This window comes from Podarcis vaucheri (assembly GCF_965113315.1).
Source record: "Podarcis vaucheri genome assembly, contig: SUPER_11_unloc_1, whole genome shotgun sequence".
Taxonomy (NCBI): Eukaryota; Metazoa; Chordata; class Lepidosauria; order Squamata; family Lacertidae; genus Podarcis; species Podarcis vaucheri.
Window position 1 is genome coordinate 571,649 of NW_028118808.1, and position 25,881 is coordinate 597,529.

Consider the following 25,881-nt stretch of genomic DNA (forward strand, 5'->3'; position numbering starts at 1 on the left):
CATCTGAATGCAGGGTTATGGTTTAGTTCTCTCCAGATTAACAAGCTATAACCAAGGTTTGTTCTTGGTTTACTGCTAGCATCGGAAGAGCTAAACCATGTGTCGTGGTTTAGACAACATGCTCAGCCAAGTCATTGAATCAAAGAATTGTTGAATTGGAAGAGACCCCAAGGGGCATTTCGTCCAACCCCCTGCAATGCAAGATTCTCAGCTGAAACATCCATGACAGATGTCCATCCAACCTCTGCTTAAAAACCTCCAAGGCAGGAGAGTCCACAACATCCCAAGGGAGACTGTTCCAAGTCATGAATTAGCTCAGGGCAGCGCAGTAAGCCGGTAGCTTATGTGCATTTAACTCTCTCTCTCTCTCTCTCTCTCTCATCTTTACTGAAAGTTTAAAAAGTACATAATTTTAGGTGCACTAAACATGGTGAGATGGAAATAAAAGAAAGAGAAACAGAAACAGAACCGTGTAGAAGGGAAAATTAAGGGGGAGGGGACACCCAAAACTGTATATTTTGCAAGGTTGTTATTGTACTTCACCAGGTCTTAACCTATTACAGTATTTGTAAGAATGGATTCAAAATATCATTGAATTTGTCCACGGCAAGTCTACATTTATATGCAAGTTGTTCATATGTTGCAAGTTTGTATAAGTCTGCAATCCAATCGTAGAAGGGAGCCGCATTTTTATTTTTCTAGTTCATCAGTATCAGTATTTTTGCTGTGGCAGGGGCACAGAGAGTCCACTCATATTGTCCTTTTGTAAGGTAGCATGTGCTGGGTATATAATTCAAGAGGATATTTTGCTCTGTAAATGTAAGGTTGTTCTGTACAGTTCTGTTGACAGTTTCAGTTACATTCTGCCAAAAATATTTCAATATAGGACAATGAAAAAACATATGTCTTAGAGAAGCATTAACCCTATTGCATCTCCACCAGTTAGATAGCCCATTTTCAAACAAATGTAATGGGGACCAGTATATTCTAAATGTCATTTTTCGTTGTATGTGCATTTAACTTGTGCGCAGTTAGCTTTATGCACATCACAAAAAAAGAGAAAGGGGTTGAAAAGGGAACAGCCATCTGGGGAAAAAGACTTTGGCAATTCGACCCGCCATTGAACCCAATGGTTGTTTTTATTTTGCTACACTTGATTTTGGCTTTAGGCACGAGCCCCAGATCATAAAACATGTTGTCAGGGGTTCAGGAGCAGAGACGCAGAGAAGGGAGGAAGCAGAGAGCGAGGGGGAGGAATCCGAAGGGAAAATGAGTGATGATGACGACCCGAGATCTCCAAGCCTAAGCAGTGAGTCAGAGGACTCCCAAAAGGGAGCCCCAGTGAGCAGAGCAAGGGGGGGATCCGGGGGGACACCCCAGGAGGAAGGGAACAGAGGAGATTCAGAGAGCAGCAGCTGGAAGTCGGGACCCACGCTCATAACTGAGAGCGGCAGCAGTTGGAAGTCGGGACCCACGCTCAGGACTGAGAGCAGCAGGGAGGAAGGTAGCCAGGCATCGGGTTCCGGAGGCTGTCAGCAGGAGGGAGGGCACGAGTCAGGGGTGGTCACGCCCTCCTCAGAGAGCGAGGCAACGGTTAAGAGGAAAGTAGAGAGTTGGGCGCGCGCGCCAAGTTCAAATGCAGCGGAAGCTGGAGCAGTAAGCAGCCCGGAGAGTGAGCCAGGTCCTAAAGCCCGCCGCAAGGAGGCAGAAGGATCAGGGGGGTCAGCGTCAGAGGAGAGTAGAAGGGAGGAGGCCCAGGGGGGCAGAAGGACCCAGAGACGTAGGGAGAGGCGAAGGAGGTGGAGCAAGGCTAGGGTATTAAGCTGGTGTGCAAGAGGCGGGGACTCAGACGGGTCTTCGCCGACCTAGGGCAGAAGGTGTAGAGCTGCACGCTGCAGTTCGGAAATGAAACCTGTAACTTAATAAAGACTCTTATAAAGTGAACGCTGGCGGACTTGGTCCTATGTGAGCTGGGACTGGGTGGCAGCCCTGACAGTAAGACCCGTCTCTCAAAAGCTTCGGACACCTGATATCTCGCAGCGGAGAGAGAGGCAGCTGGAGGAGGGGATCGGTGTTTGGGAGCAAGCTCACGACGGTTAGCAGAGATGACGGAAGCAGAGACAGTTGCAGCGCTGCAACAGGCAGTTACCCAATTGAACGCGGAGGTACTGGCATCCAAGAAGAGGGAGGAGGATGCGGCAGCCGCCTACAGAGATCTCCACGCCAGGTTTGAAGCATGGGTTAAACACGGGCAGCCAGGACCCAGACCGGAGGGGGTTGGGTTGGCACGGAGAGCAGGAGGGCTTGTGGCTCACTTCGATGGGAATTTACAACAGTACCCCAATTTTCGAGCAGACGTAATGTGCGCACTGCAACTGCTGGCAAAAGACTTTAGAGATGAGGAAGAGAAAGTGGGGTTCATACTATCCCATTTGCATGGGGATGCTAAAGCGTGGCTACGCAATTTGTGGAGGGATAAAGATCCGGCGCTTCAGAATGCAGATGCCTTTATCAAAGCGATGGATGCGTGTTTTTTGTCTACTATTGATGTGGATCTTGCCCGACGGGAGATTCATGGACTAAAACAAGGGAGGGCAAGCGTCCGGCAGTACCACGCCCGCTTTTTTGCGCTGGTCAGTGCCTTAGAGTGGGACCGGGATTCGCCCCCTGTCAGAGACCTGTTCTGGGAGGGTCTAAGCTCTGCGGTCAAGGATGAAATTGCAAGGGGGGAGAGGCCCCGAAGCACGCAGGAGGTGGTCCAAAGGGCGCTGACTGTGGGGGTGAGGCTGGAAGAACGTCCATGGTGCAGAGATGAAGGACGTGGAGGGCGCGAAGCAGCGAGAAGTTTCTCTTTCATTCCAAGAGAAGCAGCGCGTGCGCAATCCACACCTCCGCCTGGAGGGGGAGGGGAACCGATGGAGGTTGGAGGTGCAAGGGCTCAGTCAGCAGCCAGAGCCCAAGCACCGACAGCAGTGAAAGCGAAGCCTCCTAGAGGGAACAGGAAGTGTTACATCTGCGAGGATCCAGGCCATTTGGCGAAAGAGTGTCCCCGGAGGCTCCACAAGCACACTGCAGCCTCAGCAATGGTGACTGCAGCAACGCAGCAAGGAGGACCACAGCAGGGAAACGACGATGTCTGGCTGGAGACAGAGGCACTGGGGCCCAGCCAGACGCATCAGTGAAGCAGTCCCCAGCGATCTTGCAACCCACGGACCCCCTCCCACCCAAACCAGTAGTGCAGCTCACAGCATCTCTCCAGCTACCCGATGGCGTCACTATCGAAGTGCCGCTTTCTGTGGATTCTGGAAGCAACGCAGACTTTATAGCGCAGGATTTTGTGGAGCAGCACGCTATACAGCTACTGCCTGCCACTCTGCCCCTGCAAGTCGTCACAGTGGATGGCAGAGAGTTGCTAGGGGGGCAGGTGGTGAAGCAAACGCCACCGATGGTGATGCGCCTTGGCAACCACAGGGAAGTCATCAGTTTTAATGTCACCCAACTGTCGGACACGCCCATTGTGTTGGGCATGAGTTGGCTGGACAGGCACAGTCCGACACTGGCTTGGTACCAGAGACAGCTGATCTTCGGCTCCTCTTATTGCGCAGAACACTGCATCCTGCCCAGACAGGAGGGAGAGGAGGAGGAATCACAACTGCAGTTGGGAACGTTGCAAGCAGTCCCCCACAAATACGCAGACTTTCTGGAGGTCTTCTGCGAGAAAGAGGCTGACAAGCTACCACCGCACAGGCAATATGACTGCAAGATTGACCTCCTACCAGGGGCGACGCTGCCGAAAGGGAAGCTGTATTCCATGTCTGAGGACGAATTACAGGAACTCAAACAGTTCATAGATCACAATTTGCAGCGCGGTTTCATCCGGGAGTCCAGGGCAGTAGGGGGCAGTCCTGTTTTCTTCGTGAAGAAGAAAGACACGCCCCAAAAAAGACTGGTGGTGGATTTTCGCCTCTTAAACAAGATGACCAAGCCTTCTGATTTCCCCATGCCCAGGATTGACGACCTACTAGCGACGGTGCGCAAGGGACGCGTGTTCACCAAGTTGGACCTGCGAGGTGCGTACAATCTCATCCGCATGAGGGAGGGCGATGAGTGGAAGACAGCCATGTTCACGCCTCTGGGCACCTACGAATACAGAGTGATGCCGTTTGGATTGCAAAACGGTTCTCACTGTTTCCAAGCTTTCATGCATCATGTGTTGGCGGGACTCCTTTACAAGAAGTGCGTCTGCTTTCTGGATGACATCCTGATATTCTCCGAATCGCAGCAAGCCCATGACCAAGATGTTCGGGAGGTGCTGGAGAGGCTGCAGCAGCATAGACTGTACGCCAAACTGGAGAAGTGCCAGTTCGACACGACGGAGGTGGATTTCTTGGGTTACAAGTTGTCGGACAAGGGGCTAGCCATGGACAGCGCCAAGGTTCGTGCGGTGTTGGATTGGAAGAGCCCGCGCAACCGGAAGGAGGTCCAGCGGTTTGTCGGCTTCGCCAACTTCTATCGCAAGTTTATCAAGGGGTTCGCGATGCAGACGGCGGCCATTACGGACACGCTAAGCTCCAAGAAAAAGAAATTCATCTGGACGGAGCAGGCGGAGCAGTCCTTTCAGGCACTCAAGCGTCTCTTCGCGTCGGAAGAGCAACTGCTGCATATCGACCCCAGCAGGCCGATGCGGGTAGAGACAGACGCGTCCGATAGAGCAGTGGGAGCTGTCCTGCTGCAAAGGGACCCACAGGGGGTCTGGAGGCCGGGAGCGTTCTACTCCAGAAAGCTCAGCAAGTCGGAGCAGAACTACACCATCTGGGACAGGGAGTTGCTGGCCATTCATGCAGCTTTCAAGGCGTGGAGGCACTTCCTGATCGGCGCCAAGCACACGGTGCAGGTCTGCACGGATCACAAGAATCTGGAGCACTGGCGCACGGCTCAGTTCCTGAACCAGAGGCAGATACGTTGGGCGGAGTTCTTTGCTGACTTCAATTTCCGAATAGAGTACGTCCCAGGCGACACCAACGTCATGGCGGATGCACTGTCCCGCAAACCGCAATACCTCGAAGAGGCGACGCCAGCGGCAGCCATGCACATCTTCGCGCCAACAGCGTGGGCGTGCGCTTCAGCCACAGTAGACCTGGATGCGGTGCGGCGGGCGTTGCAGGACGACTCCTTCGCGCAGGCGAAGATGGCAGAGGTGCACAAGGGCACGGCGAAGGGCGACGAGTTCCAGATACGAGACGGCTTGCTCTTACGTAAAGGGGCCATCTACGTGCCGGGAGACGAACTTCGCGCCAGGGTACTGCAGCAGCTGCACGACGCACCCACGGCCGGGCACTTTGGCACGGAAAAAACGGTGGAATTAGTCGCAAGGGACTTTTGGTGGCCCAGACTGAGAGGGGAAGTCGCGGACTACGTTGCGAGGTGCGACACCTGCCAGAGGGCCAAACCGGTGCACAAACCACCGGCGGGACTGCTGGAACCGCTGCAAACGCCGTTTGAACCGTGGGAGAGAGTGGCCCTGGACTTTGTTACGGATCTACCCAGCTCGAGAGGCAAGACAGCTGTACTAGTGGTGGTGGACTTGTTCACCAAGATGGCACATTTCATTCCGTGTGCGAAGGTGGCCACGGCGGAACAAACCGCCAAACTGTTCATAGATCACGTGTTCAAAGTGCATGGTCTGCCGCGGTCTATCCTGTCCGACCGCGGGCGCCAGTTCGTCTCGAATTTCTGGCAGAAGCTGATGAGTTTTCTAAATGTCAAGGTCGATCTGGCATCAGCAAGACACCCGCAGACCAACGGGCAAGCAGAGAGGGTCAATGCCATCATGCAGCAGTACCTGAGATGCTATGCCAATCAACAACCTGCGACCTGGGTGGATTACCTGCCGCTCGCCGAGTTCGCTTACAACAACACGAAGCACGTGTCCACAGGGGTGACGCCGTTCTTCGCCAACAATGGGAGGAATCCCAGAACCTTCCCGGGACGGGAGAGAGTGGGGGACGGAGAACCACAGACGGCGGACGCGTTCGCGTCAGAGTTGCAGGCGGTACACGATCAACTCAGACGGCAGCTGGAGCTAGCTAAGCACGCCTACAAGGTGCAAGCTGACAAGCACAGGCGGATTGGCGAAGAGATCCAAGTGGGAGACTGGGTCTGGTTGGCAGCCCACGCAGTGCCGACCAGGTCACTAGCTAAGAAGAAGTTGGGGCACAAGCAAATTGGTCCGTACCAAGTCGAAGCACAGATCAACCAGGTAGCCTTCCGACTGGCGCTGCCGGAGGGTTCCAGAATGCATCCGGTGTTCCACAGGTCGGTGCTCACTCCCTACAAGGCACCTCACAGATTCCAGGAGCCAGGGACGGCACCGAGTCCGTTCCGGGAGCGGACGGAGACGCGAGGGGTGACGCAGCAAGACCCCATCAACGAGGTCACGGAGATTTTGGACTCCAGATGGGGGGAAGAGGGAGTCGAATACCTCCTAGCCAGAGAGGGCACCCGGGCCAGCGCCAATAGCTGGGTGCCAGACTACGCTTTGGAGGAACCCCTGCTCAAGGACGAGTTTCATGCCCTTTTCCCACACAGACCCATGCCAGCGAGCTTCTTCGACGACTGGCTGTTCACGCCCACACTTTCTTCCAGCACGTTCCATGGATTCGACTCGGACGGGGAACCCGCACTGAGCACCCGTTCCCCAGAAGGATCGCCGGCGGGTTCGGCGTCAGACACCTCGTATTGGTGGGACGATCGACCGGAGGAGCAATGGCGCCGGAAGTGGCTGGAGATGCCAGGTCGAGCGACCGACGCAGAGACTGACATGGACGTGTTCGGGGAGGACCTTGGGTTCGAGCACGGCGGTACAGAGATGGAAGCGGAACAGGTCAACGTCGGCGACCGCGAGGAGGAAGACTCGGAGGTCTTCAGTTGGCGGCCAACCACGGGGAGCGAACTGTATCCGGCATTCCCTCCCGTGATGATGGAGCACCCAGCACCCACACCTGAAAGCGGGGAGGGGGGAAAGGGGGGCTTCGAGGGGGGGATGGATGTCAGGGGTTCAGGAGCAGAGACGCAGAGAAGGGAGGAAGCAGAGAGCGAGGGGGAGGAATCCGAAGGGAAAATGAGTGATGATGACGACCCGAGATCTCCAAGCCTAAGCAGTGAGTCAGAGGACTCCCAAAAGGGAGCCCCAGTGAGCAGAGCAAGGGGGGGATCCGGGGGGACACCCCAGGAGGAAGGGAACAGAGGAGATTCAGAGAGCAGCAGCTGGAAGTCGGGACCCATGCTCATAACTGAGAGCGGCAGCAGTTGGAAGTCGGGACCCACGCTCAGGACTGAGAGCAGCAGGGAGGAAGGTAGCCAGGCATCGGGTTCCGGAGGCTGTCAGCAGGAGGGAGGGCACGAGTCAGGGGTGGTCACGCCCTCCTCAGAGAGCGAGGCAACGGTTAAGAGGAAAGTAGAGAGTTGGGCGCGCGCGCCAAGTTCAAATGCAGCGGAAGCTGGAGCAGTAAGCAGCCCGGAGAGTGAGCCAGGTCCTAAAGCCCGCCGCAAGGAGGCAGAAGGATCAGGGGGGTCAGCGTCAGAGGAGAGTAGAAGGGAGGAGGCCCAGGGGGGCAGAAGGACCCAGAGACGTAGGGAGAGGCGAAGGAGGTGGAGCAAGGCTAGGGTATTAAGCTGGTGTGCAAGAGGCGGGGACTCAGACGGGGCAGAAGGTGTAGAGCTGCACGCTGCAGTTCGGAAATGAAACCTGTAACTTAATAAAGACTCTTATAAAGTGAACGCTGGCGGACTTGGTCCTATGTGAGCTGGGACTGGGTGGCAGCCCTGACACATGTGTATGTTGCAGGGTTACTGTACAACAGCAGAGAAGGGGGGCAAAGTAACCACAGCCTGCTCTCTGGGACCCACGCCTTTGCATGTTCGTGCTAAGCCATGGTTTGGCTTTGCATGTGGTGTGAACCAAGCTGTTGTGTGTTGCGATGATCCACAGAAAAAGCAGTTGGCATTCCCTAACGTTAGCACTTATTTGCTGGTAAAGAGGAACTGGGGGGCGTGTTGGGAACTTGCTTTGGAAGAAAGAGACAAATTATGTTTTTAGACAATAAATAAATTGATGGTGATGATGCACCCAATGTTATAGCTAATCATGCGGTACATGCTATCCTATACATTTAGGATCAGGCCGTTATTTAACATGCATTTGTTGAGTGAATTTAAAAATCACTACATCGCTACTGGAAATGCTGTGTATGTCATATGTGTTTGCTTAGCATAAGACACCCTGCCAGGAATGTTAAATAGGCTGTTGTGTTTACAACTCTCTGAGATGGAAGGAGATCAAAAACCGAAAATAGCTGCAAGTTGTACAGTATTTGAAGAAGCTTAATGTACTTTCTGCCTATTTTGAATCAAGATCAGTATGAACAGCAAAGGAATGGAAATCTGAACAGTATGGCTTTCATAACTTTTTGGTTCACTGTTGAGGTCAGGCCAGGAACAGACCAAAATATAGTTGCTAGGGATGGGCGCGTTTTCGCTGAAATGGGTCAAAAGGGCGCAATCCTAATTTCCTCTGATTTCCCTGTAAAAAGAGACCATTTCTGCCTCTTATGTTTATTTTCTCTTGGGAAACTTTTGTTTGGCTTACAAAAATACTGCGCAGAGCTCTCTCTTAAGAAGTGAAAGCCAAAATACCTGGGATGCTCAGTGTTCTGTACTTGTGTTTTGCACGTTTAGCTTAGCTTTACGGTGCAATGACGTCTTACAAATGAACATGTTGCATTTCATGGAATGAAGGGCTCCTAATCAGAAACTGTTTAGGACGAGGCTGATGAGTACTTTACATGAACGTATAGCTGTGGTGAAGTCTGGGGAAGTTTACATGTGTCAGCTGTGTTCATAGATTTGGCTGAATGTATGGAAGTTTGGGAATGGGGCCAGCTCCCTATTGCATACATACATTCATGGAGCGCGCGCTCTCTCTCTCTCTCTGTGTGTGTGTGTGTGTGTGTAAATAGCCTTTCATGAGTCCTTTTCGGGTGTTAACTTGTACAAAACAAATATATCGGGAAAGGCTCAACTCTGTTTGATACTGAATTCACACAGATTTGGGGCGGAACCTGCCTCCTGCGTGCACATTTATTATATAATATTTTAAAAAATAATTGTTAATTGTACCCTGTCCATCTGGCTGGGTTTCCCCAGCCATTCTGGGTGGCTCACTTCCCTAAACAGGGCTGTCTTCAGATATCTTCTAAAAGTCAGATAGTTGTTTATTTCCTTGACATCTAGTGGGAGGGCATTCCACAGGGCAGGTGCCACTGCCGAGAAGGCCCTCTGCCTAGTTACCTGTAACCTCACTTTTCTCAGCAAGGGAACCACCAGAAGGCTCTCGGAGCTGGACCTCAGTGTCCGGGCTGAACGATGGGGGTGGAGACGCTCCTTCAGGTATATGGGAATGTCTTTAGGAAAGCTATAGGTGGGGAGGCTCCCCTTAGATCAGACATGTCCAAAGTCCGTTTGGGGGGCCTAATATGGCCCGCCGGTCAGTTTAATCCGGCCCCTGTGGTAAAATCCTTAAAAAAACCCTCAAGATTATTTGTGAGTTGGGGCAATCCTGTGTTTTGGATGCAGTGGCGTAGCGTGGGGGGTGCAGGGGGGGCCGGCTGCACCGGGCGCAACATCTGGGGATTAGGGTTAGGGGGCGCAAATCCACGGGTTAGGAGGCGCAAATTACTTGCCTTGCCCCGGGTGCTGACAACCCACGCTACGCCACTGTTTGGATGGAGGGGAGGTTGTAGTCTCTGCCTGCCCATCCAAACGCTGGGGTATCCCGTTAAAGGGATCTGGGAGGAGTGGCCATGTTCATGTGCCCAGGCGGGGCCAGGGCCAAAGACACTCCCCCAGACGGCAGTCCCTGCAGGGGTCACCCTATTTGAACCCTTAGGAACCCTTGCCTGGACTGACCACACGTCACTTCCGGCGGGCAGGCCAGAAGGATCTAGATTGCCTCATGCCCAAGCCAAACCTCTTTCATCTGTATTCAATAAAGTTGTGGCCTGTTTTGACCCCAAACCAGTCTTACTGGTCTCTTATTTATATGGGTTGAGGTATGGGAAGCCCAATGCCTGGTTCTGCAACACCCATCAATCATGACTCTTGACCATGCTGACTAGGCCTGCTGGGAATGGAATGGAAGTACGTCAAAACAAATTCATTACCTTGCTACGCAAATACAGTTATCACAATACACAAAGTGCAACAGGCTGGAGAATAATAACTGTAAACATTTTATTGGTTATTTCCTAATGTAAAGGTCTAGCCCAGTATGTGCAACATATACAGGTCATATGTACGGTATATAACCTATGAGACTAATTACAATATTAATACATTTCTTCTTTACACTGGGGAGCCAGTGTGGTGTAGTGGTTAAGAGCGGTAGTCACGTAATCTGGGAAACCGGGTTCGCGTCTCCGCTCCTCCACATGCAGCTGCTGGGTGACCTTGGGCCAGTCACACTTCTGTGAAGTCTCTCAGCCCCACTCACCTCACAGAGTGTTTGTTGTGGGGGAGGAAGGGAAAGGAGAATGTTAGCCGCTTTGAGACTCCTGAAGGGGAGTGAAAGGCGGGATATCAAATCCAAACTCTTCTTCTTCTTCTTCTTCTTCTTCTTCTTTTCTTATCTTATTTTTTCTTCCTGTAAGTTCCTGTATAACACAGTCCTTAGGCTTTCTTATTTTTTCTTCTTGTAAGTTTCTGTATAACACAATCCTTAGATGGAAACAGAAAAGCCCTCAAGGTAACGAGAACAACACAGTGGATGTAGACTACTGGCACAAGCTGGCTGGTGTAACTGCAAACTGCTAACTTTGGCAGAACAAGGTTTCCGGATATCTCCCTTGTTTCACCCCAAAGGGCTTCCTCAGCTGATATTAAATCTATACAATATAAATAAATACATGGTAATACAATATTTGGTATCCAAGGTACCATAATAGTGAATATTACTAAAAATATAGTACTGAAAAATATAGTCCACAAATATTATTAAGAATTAAAAAATCCAGAAGCTGTACATACCGTAAGTGTGTATAACAGGTACATAAGTAATTGTACATGAATGAGCTCTTAATCATCCCTAAGACATCTTAATATGGGCTTTGGGGGACAGGGGTTCAGTCTGTCGGTTCCCTGCAATCTATACAGAAACAGTGGCCTGTACTAATCTCTTAATAACGTAAGACAAGGGTACTTGTGGGTCATTGGTGCGGATGGCACAATTCATAAAGTGAAAGGATGCTCTGAACCTGGCCTCATGGCACTTTTGGCTTCCAAAATTTGCTTCCCATTACAATGCTGAATCAAGAACACTGGACGGTAAGTTGTGCGTTTCCTTGTTTCTGTGCATGTTCAGGGGAGTGCTGGGAGGGAGCACAGAATCTGGGACTAGGTGCTGAACCCAACATCAACATATGGAACTGGCAGTAGCGGCATGAGGGGGGAAATTATGAGAGGTGGCACAGAAGGGACAATATATATTTGTAAGTGGGGAAGAAAGAAAAATAACAGCACCTATTAATGACAGGAGTTCAGAAATGGACGGGGCAAGTGGGGGAAGCTCCTTATGTGAGGGGGGGCATGTGTTTGTGCCCCTGCCTGCCCCCCAGTACCATCTATGGGAACTAAATGCAGCATCTCTGTTTCCATGTTGTCTGTGCTAGCCTATGTGAAGGCAAGTCCAGTGTTTATGCTGAAAATAGAACTCTTCTGTCTTCTTCTGATAAGAAAGGCTTAACATAAAAGTCAGTGGTGAAGTTTGCAACTGAATGGTTTCATTCCTCTGTACAATGCCACAAGGCACAAACAGTAATCTTATGCAATAAGAAAGGATAATAATAATCCTTTCTCTGGTTTACCTTTGAAGGCCGATGTCTTCAACAGGAATGGTTAGTTCATGGGATCATCGCTAAAGCTCTGGTGTTTCTCGTCGAAATATAATTTGTAAAGTGGCAGAAGCTAATTATTCTCTGAATTTGGCCTTGGTTGTGGAATTTTACAAAGGAGGTTTTATGGGACTCTGAGCTATTGCAAACCCCCACCACCACCCTGTGCTTTGTGCACTATTTCCTTGTAAAATGTTCAATTCCTTTGGAAAATTCCTGGCCCATTACTAGGACTTTAGAAGATGGTTGGCCCCTGCAAAATGGAGATTGAAATGTGTAGTATTGTAGGATGTACAGTTTCAAAAACACTCCCTTTGTATTGCCATTGGGTTTTCCAGAAACTGCTGTAACCTCTGGTGACCTCACCCCCCCAAAAAAATTCCATTACAAAGAATAATACATGAGCCATCTTTTATCAGTCCTTTTTGAGTCTGCAGTGATGGAAATAGCAGAACATATTAACATGCTGAAAAAGGCAGACAGATATCGTTGACAAGAGATATAAGATCCTTATACATCGGGCAGAAATGTAGTATTCAGATTTCTCTGCTGGTATCTCACAGAGACATCAACTATCAGGCTTTGTGCTGCTGGGCAGAGACTCCTTCAACATATTATTAGTCAATTTAGCATTTCAGCAAGCTCTGAAGTGTCTGAAATAGTTGAGGGATTGGGGCTACGACAGAAATAGATAAGACCTTTGGATAAAACAGCTTAGCTGTGTTTAAGAAAATCTCCGTAGGATTTAAGAAAATGTTGATGTCATAGAATTGGTAGTTCTACCAACATTCTTCTGGAGTAACATCTACGGTAAAACTATAACCACATCCCAGTTACAACCGCTTCCTGACCTCCTCTACTACAGACTGAGGCAAATCCCTCTTGAATGATGGTGTGAATCAAGCCAGTTAAAACACTGGAGTAGATAGAAGCAACTATTTTGTAGTCTTATCTCTCTGTATGCAACTGAGCTACAGTAAGTCTGGAGCCTCTGGCACATCAGGCAAGGATTTAGCTTGTGAGTCATCCATGAGAATTTTCTCAAGGAGGGGATTACCGGACAACCTACTACAAGACTTGCAAGAAAGAGCTTGAGTTGCAATAGACCAGAGCAAACCATGTGACAAGGCAGGGCAAGGGGGAGAAATTCACTTTGGTTGGAATTTTTAAATTCAAACCTATCCACTTTGCACTTTCCGAAAAAATATGTGAACAGGAAGACAACTGATGGTTCCCTGTTATTGAGTTGGTTGACAAATGGAGAACTGGTGAATTCTTCAAGTCTGTCCCATCAACTCCCGTCAACAGTGAGAACTGTTGAGTCTGTCCTTGCTGAGTTGTTGATAGCAGCTGCTTTCGCCCTGAATAATCTGAGGTTGTAAATCTCTTGAGCCAGTTAGTGTCCAGAATAAGTAAAATCATTTGTTATTGATTATGAAGATGATGTATAGATGATACTTGACCCCTGTAAAACTAGCAAAGATTTATCACAATAGTGATAACCTTTGTTGGAAATGTAAAGAAAAAGAAGGTACTTTTTTCCATATGTGGTGGACTTGTCCCAAGGTAAAAGACTTCTGGGAGAAGATTTATAATGAACTGGAAAAAAAATGTTGAAATATACATCTATTAAGAAACCAGAGGCCTTTCTTCTTGGAATAACAGGTTTAGAATTGCCCAAGAAAGATGTTAAATTATTTTTGTATGCCACAACGGCCGCCCAAATATTACTTGCTAAAAATTGGAAAACACAAGAACTACCAACAGCAGAAGATTGGCAGATGAAGATGGTGGACTTTTCGGAGCTAGCTGACCTGACTGGAAGAATACACAACCAGAAAGAAGAGGAGTTTCAAGAGGACTGGAGGAAATTCAAGGACTATTTGAATAAATATTGTAATATAAAAAAATTGAAATTACTTGAAACAAACAAATAGGCCTAGGATTAAATTAAGTTATAATTAAATAAATGGGATTTAGAATGTTAAGAAAAGTGAATAAAATGGACTATAATTTGAAATTGTTTTAGTTTAATAATGATATAGGAAAGCTGTTACTTTTAATAACAAGGAAACTCAGAAGAGGGATTTGAGGAAGTCAACCGAGATGTTTAAAAGGTTGGTTTTGTGAAGAATTAAGTTTGTTGTTATTGTTTATCTGCTTATTGTTCCCTCTTCCCCCCTTTTCTTTTTCTTTTCTTTCTTCCTTTTTCTTTTTCTGTTTTTGTGTATCATTTTGCTTTGTGGTTTGTGTTATCACTGTGGAAAATCTAATAAAAAATTATTAAGAAAAATTTTTTTAAAAATTATTTGTTATTGTGATGATCTTCTTCTTTGGCGATCACTCGTAGCCTAGTAAGATTGTCTTCCATGAACACTGGTGAACTAATGCTATACAAATTGAACCATGGAAGGAGAAGGGAAGTCATTGACGCTTAAGGTTGTTGAGTGAATATTTTAAATTGTAAATTAGAAAACTTAATTAAAAAATGATACACAAAAGAAAAAAGAGAAGCTGACCAACTGCAGGAGGTGTGGCCGACTTTTCCAGTTAGCCCATATTGACATCCTTTGTATTCCTCATCATTAATGAGGATCAGTCTCTGCTCAACAGGTATGTTAAGCTGGAAACACTAGGAGCGTGTCCTGCTGACAGGTGGTTTGTCCCAGAGTTTCTAGTACACTGTGTACTGACTAAAAACAGCTTATACAGAGAGAGAGATATGTCTAGACTAGCCTCAGAGTACAGTGGCCTCAGCATTTCTTTCACCCTTCCTGGTCAGAGACCTAAACATTGCAAAACAGCCTGGGTGTTTAGACTGCGATCCCGAGTCCGTGTACTTGAAAATAAGTTTCACTGAAATCTATAGGTCTTCTGGGCAAATATGTCTGGAGTAAGGGCGACTTCTTTCCACACATCTTCTTCCTACACAATATTGTTGAAAACCTAATTTTTGGTTTCCGTGTCACTAGAGATTGCCGCAGGAAGCTTTGCTTGCTATTCTTAGGTTTTGCAAAGCTGAACTACCCATGCGGGCATGCTTCTTAACTCCTGCTCTGAAGCCACATTTCTTTCTTTCTCTCCTTCCTTCCTTCCTTCCTTCCTTCCTTCCTTCCTTCCTTCCTTCTTGACATCTTTATTGAAAGTTCAAAAAGTACATAATTATATCTGCACTAAACATCATGAGACATAAATAAGAGAGAGAGAGAGAGAGAGAGCGCACCCGTGTAGCAGGCAAAATAAAGAGGGGAGGAAACCCAAAACGGTATACTTTAAAAAGTTGTTATTGTACTTCATCAGATCTTAATCTATTACAGTATTTGTAAGAATGGATTCCAAATGTCACTGAATTTCTCCATGGCAAGTCTGTGTTTATATGCAAGTTGTTCATATGTGTAAGTGTTCAATCCAATCGTAGAAGGGAGCTGCATTTTTATTTTTCCAGTTCATCAGTATCAGTCTTTTTGCTGTGGTCAGGGCATGGAGAGTCCACTCGTATTGCTCTTTTGTAAGGTTCCATGTACTGGGTATATAATTCTAGAGGGTATTTTGCTCTGTAAATCTAAGGTTGTTCCTCTCAGCTTTGTTGATAGTTTCAGTTACCTTCTGCCAAAAATCTTTATCTCTTGCCACATTTCTTTATCTCTAGCACACATTCCTCAACAACTTGTCTGTGCCCTTTCCAGGTACACAAAGATGTGTGTGGTACATCCAGGATTACAGCCTGAGCCAAAAAAGAACAGTTTGGTCTTGGAAAAGACACAACAAACATGCAGCAGAAAGAAAGCAGCAACAGCATTCTTGCCATGATAATGGTCTCAAAGTGTACCTTCTGAAAGATACATAATACTTTGCCTTGGGAATTCCAGACTTGGTCTCCATCACAGCAAATCACAATTCACAGTTCTTTGCATTTTTCAGCAGTACGATTGTCAAATGCCCATTAGTTTAAGAGGAGGAGCTCATAATTCATAATTCTCAAAGAATGCAATGCCTGGACTTTGTTTCTAAATAACATAAATTTATTTCTAAATAAGCTCCCGCTGAAGATGGGAAGTCACTTTTTCATGCTGCATGAAAAACAACAAAAAGTTCTGCAGCATCTTAATGGTAGCACATTTGTTGTGGCGTCTACACCTTTGCAACGGATCCATCATCAATCTCTGACTGACTGCGGCAACAAATGGTTTGAGTGAATCTGGACTGAAATCATGGTGGTTGCATAAATTCACCTTAAGTGCACATTGTCTTATTTCTTTGATGAATTCCTCATTTGTTTGGCAGATCAGCTCACAGGAATGAAGGCGGTACGACAAAATAAAGGCTGTATCTGCAAATCTGAGGTGGTGGTGAGTTTTAGCAGTGTGTGTGCAACATCTGTTCATTTACAATTTAAAAACTTGAGGTTGAGGGAACACGTGAACCTCATAAACAGGATGGCCATGTACCCTACTTTACAGAGGACAGTTTGAAGGGCTTTCCTATATTTGGGAGGATCCTATGGGTTAAACCACAGAGCCTAGGACTTGCCAATCAGAAGGTCGTGGTCGAATCCCTGCGACGGAGTGAGCTCCCCTTGCTTGGTCTCTGCTCCTGCCAACCTAGCAGTTCGAAAGCACGCCAAAGTGCAAGTAGATAAATAGGTACCTCTCTGGCAGGAAGGTAAACGGCGTTTCTGTGCGCTGCTCTGGTTCGCTAGAAGTGGCTTAGTCATGCTGGCCACATGACCCGGAAGCTGTACGCCGGCTCCCTCAGCCAATAAAGTGAGATGAGCGCCGCAACCCCAGAGTCGGCCACGACTGGACCTAATGGTCAGGGGTCCCTTTACCTGTACCTTTAGATTTGAAAGGCTGTTGGTTCCAAGTCCAGTTTTTGGAAAACAACCCAGGTCACATTTTAGCTGAAATGTGCACAATGTGCAGGTCACATTTTAGCTGAAAACTCCAAAGTGCTGCCAAACACCTGCAAATTGCCCCCTGCAACATTGGATGGTGCAAACGCTGCGTTTCCAGGTAGGCCAAAAAAAGAGCCCTTGACACCCTAACCCGCAGGTGTTGCAGTCCTTTGCTGCCAGCCAACAAGCCGAATCTCAGGGGTGTACTTGCCTGGAGGTAGAGTCTGTATAAAAGGTCCAGTCCAGTCCTAAGTTCAGGAGTATCAGTTTATGTAGCGTATTTTTCACTCTATAAGACACACTTTCAAGTTATCATGAGCAAGCAATTCTTATCAAGCTGAGAGAGAGACATTTTGCTTAGTCAAAAAGTGTGTTTAGGAGCCAAAACACTATTATTCAGAAAGGTAATGTTATCTAGAGCTTATTTAGAAATAAAGCCCAGGCATCCATGAGCATTATGAATTATTACTATTTTAAAAAATAATTTATTTAAAATGCATTTATTTTAAAAAAGTATTTATTTGCATTTTTCAAATTAAAATTTTACAATAACATATCAACGTACAATATAGAAACAAGATTCCACAGAATCTCCTGGATTTCCCTCCTCCCCTTTGTGGGTCCTATTGTTAGTTCTTTCCTCTTGTATCTTTTATAATAATCCAAATCTTTTGCATCTCCATTATGCCCAAAATTCACCATTAAACTGCAAGTGTTATTCCAATCCCACTAATGAGCATTATGAATTAATGGTGAACAGCAATGAGGGTCCGTAGATAATAGTGCATAAACAACGACCCAAAATATGAAAATAGTACTATACTGTTCTCTTTCTCTCTCTCCCTCTCTCTCATATCATAAAACAAAAAGATGTAAATATATCAGAAGATGGTGCATTGGTTAAATGCCCATTTAACTCTTGGTCTTTTTCAATCCCATCTACTTAATCTAGCGTGTCACTGTTAGTAGACCCTCAGCCTAAACTGTCTCATTTGGAAGGCCTTTAAACCAGGGACTTTTCAACCATCTTGAAATCCTTTTGAGTGAGCTCTGCTTATTTGCATCATTTAAGAACTAGGGCAGTCCGGAATGAAATGGAGAGACAGTCAACAGACTCGCCCAGGTGAAGCTTTCACAACACTGCTTTTAATCAAAGCCTAATTGCTGCTCATTAAGTGAATCCAGAAGCATTGGCTGATGTAAGACGCTAGCAGACTTGAGAACTGAAACCTTCTGAGATCCCAACAGATCCAGAACAAGAAGGACATGGGCATATTTCCCTGTGTTTCTCAGAGCCATACTTGACAGGGGCCCTCCAGATGTTGTTGGACTACAACTCCCATGACCATTGGCGGTGGTGATAGGGCTGCCATACATCCAGGAATTCCTGGACATGTCCTCTTTGGGGGGTCCTGACGCAGGAGGCGCTGCGGTCTAAACCACTGATGAGCCTCTTGGGCTTGCCGATTGGAAAGGTTGGCAGTTCAAATTTGTGTGATGGTGTGAGCTCCTGTTGCTCGGCTCCAGCTCCTGCCAACCTAGGTACTGCTCCGGCGGGAAGGTAAATGGAGTTTCCGTGTGCTGCTCTGGTTCACCAGCAGTGGTTTAGTCCTGCTGGCCACATGACCCGGAAAGCTGTCTGTGGACAAATGCCAGCTCCCTCGGCCTAAAGTGAGACGAGCGCCACAAGCCTGTAGTCGCCTTTGACTGGATTTAACCGTCCAGGGGTCCTTTATATTTACCTTTTTAGTACTTGGGCATCTTTAGACTGGTTCTCACTTGCCACTCATTTGCAGGGGTGTTACTTGAGTAACATGCTGGACGAACTGCCCACCCTCTGATCAGCAAGCCCAAGAGGCTCAGTGGTTTAGACCACAGCGCTACCCGCATCCCATGACTGGATAACAGCCCCACCAATGGAAGAGTGAGATGATAGCCTCAGGCGGTAGGTGGAGGACAGTGGCGGAAGCCCACTAGCTGTTCTCCCCTATCTCCACCCTACTTTGGGGGGGGGGGACAAAGCTTTGTGTACCATGCAGTCCATTCTGGGTCTGGGTCTGAAAAGACTGGAGACTTCTGCTTTAAACCACAAGTCCACATATAGCACAAAATACAGAACCACCCGCATGGCTTTTACTAAGGCTGCTATACATCCGGGTTTTCCGATTTTCGGCAATTCAACAAAAATGTTCGGGGAAACTCGGACGTGGGGGAAGGGGTGGTAATATTTTCAGAAAAAGCATTTAAAAATACAAAAAAAGGCATGGAAAATGAGCGAGGCCCCAACTAAAGAAGAATGGCAACTTAAACTGATGGAATATGCGCAGTTTGCGGACCTGACATATAGAATAAGAAAACAAAAAGAACATATGTTTAAAGAGGAGTGGAAAATGTTTATTGAATATATGGGGGGAAATGGTGTACACTTGAAAACATGGGCAGCATTAAGATACATTCAACAGTATAAGTAAGTTTTGATGGATGTAATAATGGAATACTGAATGATTTGGTTTATGAAAAATATGCAGGAATTTATGGTATGCAATATGAACCATGGAAGGAAGAAGGGAAGTCACTGATATTTTAAGGTTGTTTAAATGAATATTCTAAAATGTAAAACAGAAAATATAATAAAAATTATAGGAAAAAATACAACAAAGGTCAAAACCCTAGAATTTTGGGGGAGATGCTTTCCAAAAAAAGCTCAACAACTTAGAGCAAAAACAAACCAAACAACAAAACTCAACATCTTAGTCTGGGTTTTCCCTTGGGGGAATAAGGCAACCCTACTTTTACAGAATGTCACTCTCAGTCGAAAGCTACAAACAGAGAGTTGGCATGAAAGATGCAGAGACGCTCAACTTCAAACGTTTGTACTGGTGCCAATAAAAACAGCACTGTGTGTGCCAGAATGCACGCATTGCATCAGTGTTTATTCAGTGCTCTTAAATAAAAATAAAACATAAAAAAGAAAGTTGGGCCAGAGCCAGCCCTGAAAGAAGCAGGCTAAATACCAGGAATATTAGTAGTGCTGCCCACATTTCTATCAAAACAGAATTAAGACAACTATGCTTAAAACGGGTTTTAAAGGTTACAAAGGGTTTTGAATGGGCTGTACTTAAGACTTGTCTTAACTCCCACAGTTGATTCTTTAGGGTGAACTGAGAAAGGAGTGTCAGGTGTAATTTTGAAGGCAACACAAAGGATTGGTAAAACAGGCAGCAGCTAGGCATGTCGGGTGTGGGTGTTCTTCAGTCAGAAGAAGATTGCTGGGAATGATCAGGCCAAACATAGTACAGTGGTACCTCGGGTGGGGACCAACCATACCTGGAGCACTTTACAGCATGTTATGGTCTAATAGAAAATTATATAAAAATGATTTATTGATGGTATCTGACACTGAGTAAGTTAGCAAAAATGTATAAATCAAAATCAAATAAGTGTTGGAAATGTAACGAGAATGAAGGTTCTTTTTATCATATGTGGTGGTCTTGTAGTAAGGTTAAAGCTTACTGGGAAATGATATATAATGAAATGAAAAGGATGTTTAAAATAAACTTTGTAAAAAAAAAAAACCCAAAAACCCCCAGAAAGCTTTTCTTTTGGGAATTATAGGGACAGAGCTACCTAAACTGTATAGAAACTTATTCATGTATGCTTCTACAGCGGCAAGAATGTTACTTGCCCCAAAATGGAAAGAAGCTGAACTCCCAGCAAAGGAAGAATGGATACAACAGCTTATGGAATATTTAGAATATTATGGAATATTTAGAAATAGTGAAACTTACTAGGAAAATAAGAAATTTAATAAAAATTTAATAAAAGAATGAAAATGGTTTATTGAATATTTACAGATAAATTATAAACAGATAAAAACATTGACAGGCTTACAGTGGTACCTCGGGTTACAGACGCTTCAGGTTACAGACTCCGCTAACCCAGAAATAGTACCTCAGGTTAAGAACTTTGCTTCAGGATGAGAACAGAAATTGTGCGGTGGAGGCACGGCAGCAGTGGGAGGCCCCATTAGCTAAAGTGGTACCTCAGGTTAAGAACAGTTTCAGGTTAAGAACGGACCTCCAGAATGAATTAAGTTCTTAACCCGAGGTACCATTGTACCTGCCAGGGTTTCAGACAACCTTACAGAATCACTGAACCCCTTGTATTTCAACACCAAACCACCAATCATTTCCCAGTCATTAGGTAACGTTGTAAGGTAATGGTACACTTAGCCAATAAAGACACAAAACTAATTAAAACTAATTATTAGTCTTTGAGAGCAGCGTGAAGCTAGAAGCAGCTGTACAGGGAGCAGCCAGTGAAAAGAGTACATGAATATCCATTCATGACTCAGCCTTTCTTCTTAAATTCTGAGCACTGTCATGACACCTTTGCCATCAAGTCGATAACAGTAAAAGATGCAATAAAGGGAGAAGCAAAAATTCCGGAACATTTGCTTGTGCTTTTTGTACATTTAGTGTGTGAGTCAAATAAAAGACCCACCAAAATAAATATTCTTTCTTGTAACTTGAAGCCATTGCCTCAAGTCCAGGGGCACAGCTAGCTGCTCCGGCCCATGCCACAGTGATCGGGCAGTGTGGGGCCCCAAGCAACCGCATAACTCCCAAGGCATGCTGCAGGCCAGGCCCCGCAGTAAGTGCCCCCCCCCCGGTGTTGTGCCATTTTGTCACCCCCCCAGGGATGACACCCAGGGCTGCCCGCACCCCCCTTCCTAAGCCCCTGCTCGAGTCCTACCCTTCACAGCTCCTTAGCATCCTACTGCCAGAGGATTGCCTCCTTCCATTCACCAAGTGGAAGAAACCGGGGCAGTGCTGAATGTCACATCCATTGCCAGGTGTGTCCTGCTGGAAATAAAAAAGGGCTTTCCCCTTGGCCTGCCTTTATATCCACTCAGTTGCCAAGTGCTTTTGTGACATCACAAGAAACCCACAGCCAATGGCAACAGCTGAGGAGGCATCATCTTCAATGCTTTGAGCCTCGCAATGGCGGTTGGACCTATCAGTGATTGTGTGCTTGTTTATTTGGGACACGGGTGGAGCTGTAGTCTAAACCACTAAGCCTTTTGGGCTTGCCGAACAGGAGGTTGGCAGTTCAGATCCCCACAGCAGGCTGAACTCCCGTTGCTCTGTCCCAGCTCCTGCCAACCTAGCAGTTCAAAAGCACACCAATGCAAGTAGATAAATAGTTACTATAATAATATTAATAATAATAATAATTTATTATTTATACCCCGCCCATCTGGCTGAGTTTCCCCAGCCACTCTGGGCGGTTCCCAATCCGTGTTTAAAACAGTACAGCGTTACATATTAAAAACTTCCCTGAACAGGGCTGCTTTAAGATGTCTTCTGAATGTCAGGTAATTATTTATCTCTTTGACATCTGATGGGAGGGCATTCCACAGGGCGGGCGCTACTACCGAGAAGGCCCTCTGTCTGGTTCCCTGTAGCCTCACCTCTCGCAATGAGGGAACCGCCAGAAGGCCCTCAGCGCTGGACCTCAGTGTCCGGGCTGAACGATGGGGGTGGAGACGCTCCTTCAGGTATACAGGACCGAGGCCGTTTAGGGCTTTAAAGGTCAGCACCAACACTTTGAATTGTGCTCGGAAACATACTGGGAGCCAATGCAGATCTCTCAGAACCGGTGTTATGTGGTCCCGGCGGCCACTCCCAGTCACCAGTCTAGCTGCTGCATTCTGGATTAATTGCAGTTTCCGGGTCACCTTCAAAGGTAGCCCCACGTAGAGCGCGTTGCAGTAGTCCAAGCGTGAGATAACTAGAGCATGCACCACTCTGGCGAGACAGTTCGCGGGCAGGTAGGGTCTTAGCCTGCGTACCAGATGGAGCTGGTAGACAGCTGCCCTGGACACAGAGTTAACCTGTGCCTCCATGGACAGCTGTGAGTCCAAAATAACTCCCAGGCTGCGCACCTGGTCCTTCAGGGGCACAGTTACCCCATTCAGGACCAGGGGATCCCCCACACCAACCTGCTCCCTGTCCCCCCAAAACAGTATTTCTGTCTTGTCAGGATTCAACCTCAATCTTTACTGCTGCGGTGGGGTGGTAAAGGGCATTTCCGTGCGCTCTGGTTTCCGTCACAGTGTCCTGTTGTGCCAGAAGCAGTTTAGTCCTGCTGGCCACATGACCCAGAAAGCTGTCTGTGGACAAACACTGGCTTCCTTGGCCTCAAAAGCAAGATGAGAGCTGCAACCCCATAGTCAATTTCAACTAAATTTAACTGTCCAGGGGTCCTTGACCTTTACCTTATACTACATTGTACAAATGCAGGAACAATGGGCATGTGAGAAGGATCAGTGGCAACGGGAAGGTTCCTGGAATTCTAAATCTCTGGTCTTCAATTGATATGTTGGGACCCACAACCCAATCCAAGGAGCACAACTACCATGCAATTAAGAAATGGGTCCCCAATACTTGTTCAAGGTGGGTCCGTGGTCTGAAAAGTTTTGAAGATACCTGTTTTAAATCATGTGAGACATTGTGCCATCTACAATTGTGTTGAAGAAACAGAAACTGATTCAAGCTATGTACCAACTAGGAATGGGTGAATCTATCATTTTTCATTTCTCTCACTTTCTACTTTTTCCAGTCAAGTTCAGTTCTGCACATTAGTTTTCATTTAAAAAAAAAATATTCCTGGAATTCCTCAGCATCTTAGCAATTAATTCTATTAATATACACATGTTTGTGTGCAATTTTGGCTACATTTTTTGGAAAGCATTTTCCAAATTAATTTTGTGTGTGTTATTTTTACTAATATATGCATTTTTAAGAAATAAATTTATTTATTTGGATTTTCAAATTAAAATTTTACAGAGATATCAAACATAAATCATAAAAACAAGATTCCAAAGAATCTCCTGGACTTCTATCCTCCCCTTTGTGTGTCCTATTATTAATCATTTCCTCCCACATCTTTTATGATAGTCCAAATTCTTTACATCTCCACTGTGTCCAGAATTCAACCTTAAACCACAAGTGGTATTCCAGTCCTGCTAATGATTTTAACTGTTTACAATGGTCTTCAAGATAAGTTATAAATTTTCCCCATTCCTTATTAAAATTTTGGTCTTCCTGGTTCCAGTCATCGCCATAGTCCATACTAATATATGCATTTTGATGGGATTTTATTCTTGTTTTATTTTGGAAGGTGTGACTTAGAGATGTTAGCCTATAAATGTGAACAGAATCATATTTCCTCCCCATCCCTAGGCACCATTTGATGAGCAGCAGGCTACCCAAGAAGGAATCAAATTATCGACAAAGTTTGTAATGAGAGTTGCATGGGAAAGTTATGGTACCCAAGTTGGCATTGTTGATAGAAAAGGGACTGTACATGATGGCATCCGTCTGCCTCTGGAGACAATGGAAGAGTGTGCCTTTGTGGGTGAAGTCTAACTGTTGGAGAGCTACAGTGCTTGCTGTGGCTGTAGAGGCCAAGAGAGCAGAGACATGTTTTGTTGCAGCTGGGGCAGATGAAGGCATCCAGTTGTGCTGCTGCAGCAGGACTGTCCATGCCGCAGCTGATATCTGTTCTCAACATGTTGCATGGGAGCTCTCAGAAGAAGAAAAATGCTCAAGACTCAACAGCAAAAATTAAAAGACACCACAGCTTTTTGTTGGAACTGGGGCAAACAGAAAAAGACGATGAAGATCAAAGAACACACATTTGTAAACTTGTGATTTTGGAAAATTATGAAGCTTTCATCCACTTTGTGGATGGTGTTTCTGGCATTTGATATATAGGAAATTCCAGCGCGGGCTTGTTAGCATTCCAAAGGAAATCACAAAACCCTCCGGAAATCAACCAGTTCCAAACATCATTACAGATTGTACAGAAATAATGAAGAGATCTGTCAAAATAGCCGAGGGTATGCTTATTATTGTGACTTATCATTTGCCGTCGCATTTACAATACAAGCAAATGAAAAGTCCCAGATTTGACATAATGTTTGGCGGATTTGACATCTGCATGGCATATATCAAGGCTGCGCTTTTTGGAGAAATCTGGAGGCAGAAGTTGAAGTGCTTGCTGAAAGATCACTGAAGGGCTCAGTACAGGTGCCCACTTCAGGAGATGGAGCTGCAGCTATAGAAAATCTGTGCCAGTTGCAACATCCTTTCAGAAATAGTTGAGGAGCTTTGCTGTCTTGTGACACGCCTTCAGAATTCAAGCTCTGACTGATGAAACGAAACAGTGCATATGTGAAATTCTAAGTAAAACTGAGTCAGGGATGGAGAAACTCCCCTACGAGAAAAGGTTACAGTATTTGGGGTTTCTTATTTTAAAGAAAAGATGAGTAAGAGGCAACATGAGAGAAGTGAATAAAATTTTGCAGGGTGCAGTGAAAAGGCTATAGAGAAATGTTTTGCTCCCTCTCTCTCTTGGAATGCGCTGGCATCCGATACAGCAGAATGTTGGAAGGCTTGGGACAGACAAAAGGAAGTATTCAATGCAGTGCACAGTTCAAAGATGGAAGCTGCTCTCACAACAGGCCACCAACTCTGAAGGCTTCAAAAGAGGAGTAGACAAATTCATGGAGGATATCAACGGCAACTAGCCACAATGGCTTTGCTCTGCCTCCACAGTTTGAGACAATAAAGCTTCTGAGTACTGGTCACTGGAAACCACAGGAAGAGAGAGTGCTGTTGTACTCAAGTCCTGTACCTGCACAATTCCATACCTTGACAAAATCATAGCTGATGTCGGAGACTGTGCTGCAGAGGGCTGCACTGTGGAGGAATGGTGGGAGCCTCCCCCGCCCCCTGCTCCAGATCCAGATCCAGATCCTGAATCTTCCCAGGAGCAGGAGGACAGTATAGACTTGGAACAGTGGTTTGCAGAGGGAGATTGTTCAGAAGGCAGAAGCTGGGAAATACTGGATGAAGAACAGCTAGGAGGAGAAGAAGAAACACTGGGGGGGGGGTTAACAGATTCACTGTCTCTGGACAGCATTCCTCTGTCCTCCCCAAGGTCAAGAAGAGCTCAGAAAGAGGCAGAACAGAA

At 46.4% G+C, this 25,881-nt stretch overlaps 1 long non-coding RNA gene across 1 annotated transcript in view; it reads left to right on the forward strand.

Moving 5' to 3' along the window:
• Positions 1–25,069, forward strand: part of LOC309514790 — a 27,498-nt gene extending 2,429 nt beyond the window's left edge. The window contains exon 2 of the long non-coding RNA XR_014212206.1: positions 24,087–25,069. This is a non-coding gene — a long non-coding RNA (uncharacterized lncRNA). The remainder of the gene's footprint in view (positions 1–24,086) is intronic.
• Positions 25,070–25,881: the final 812 nt, after the last annotated feature.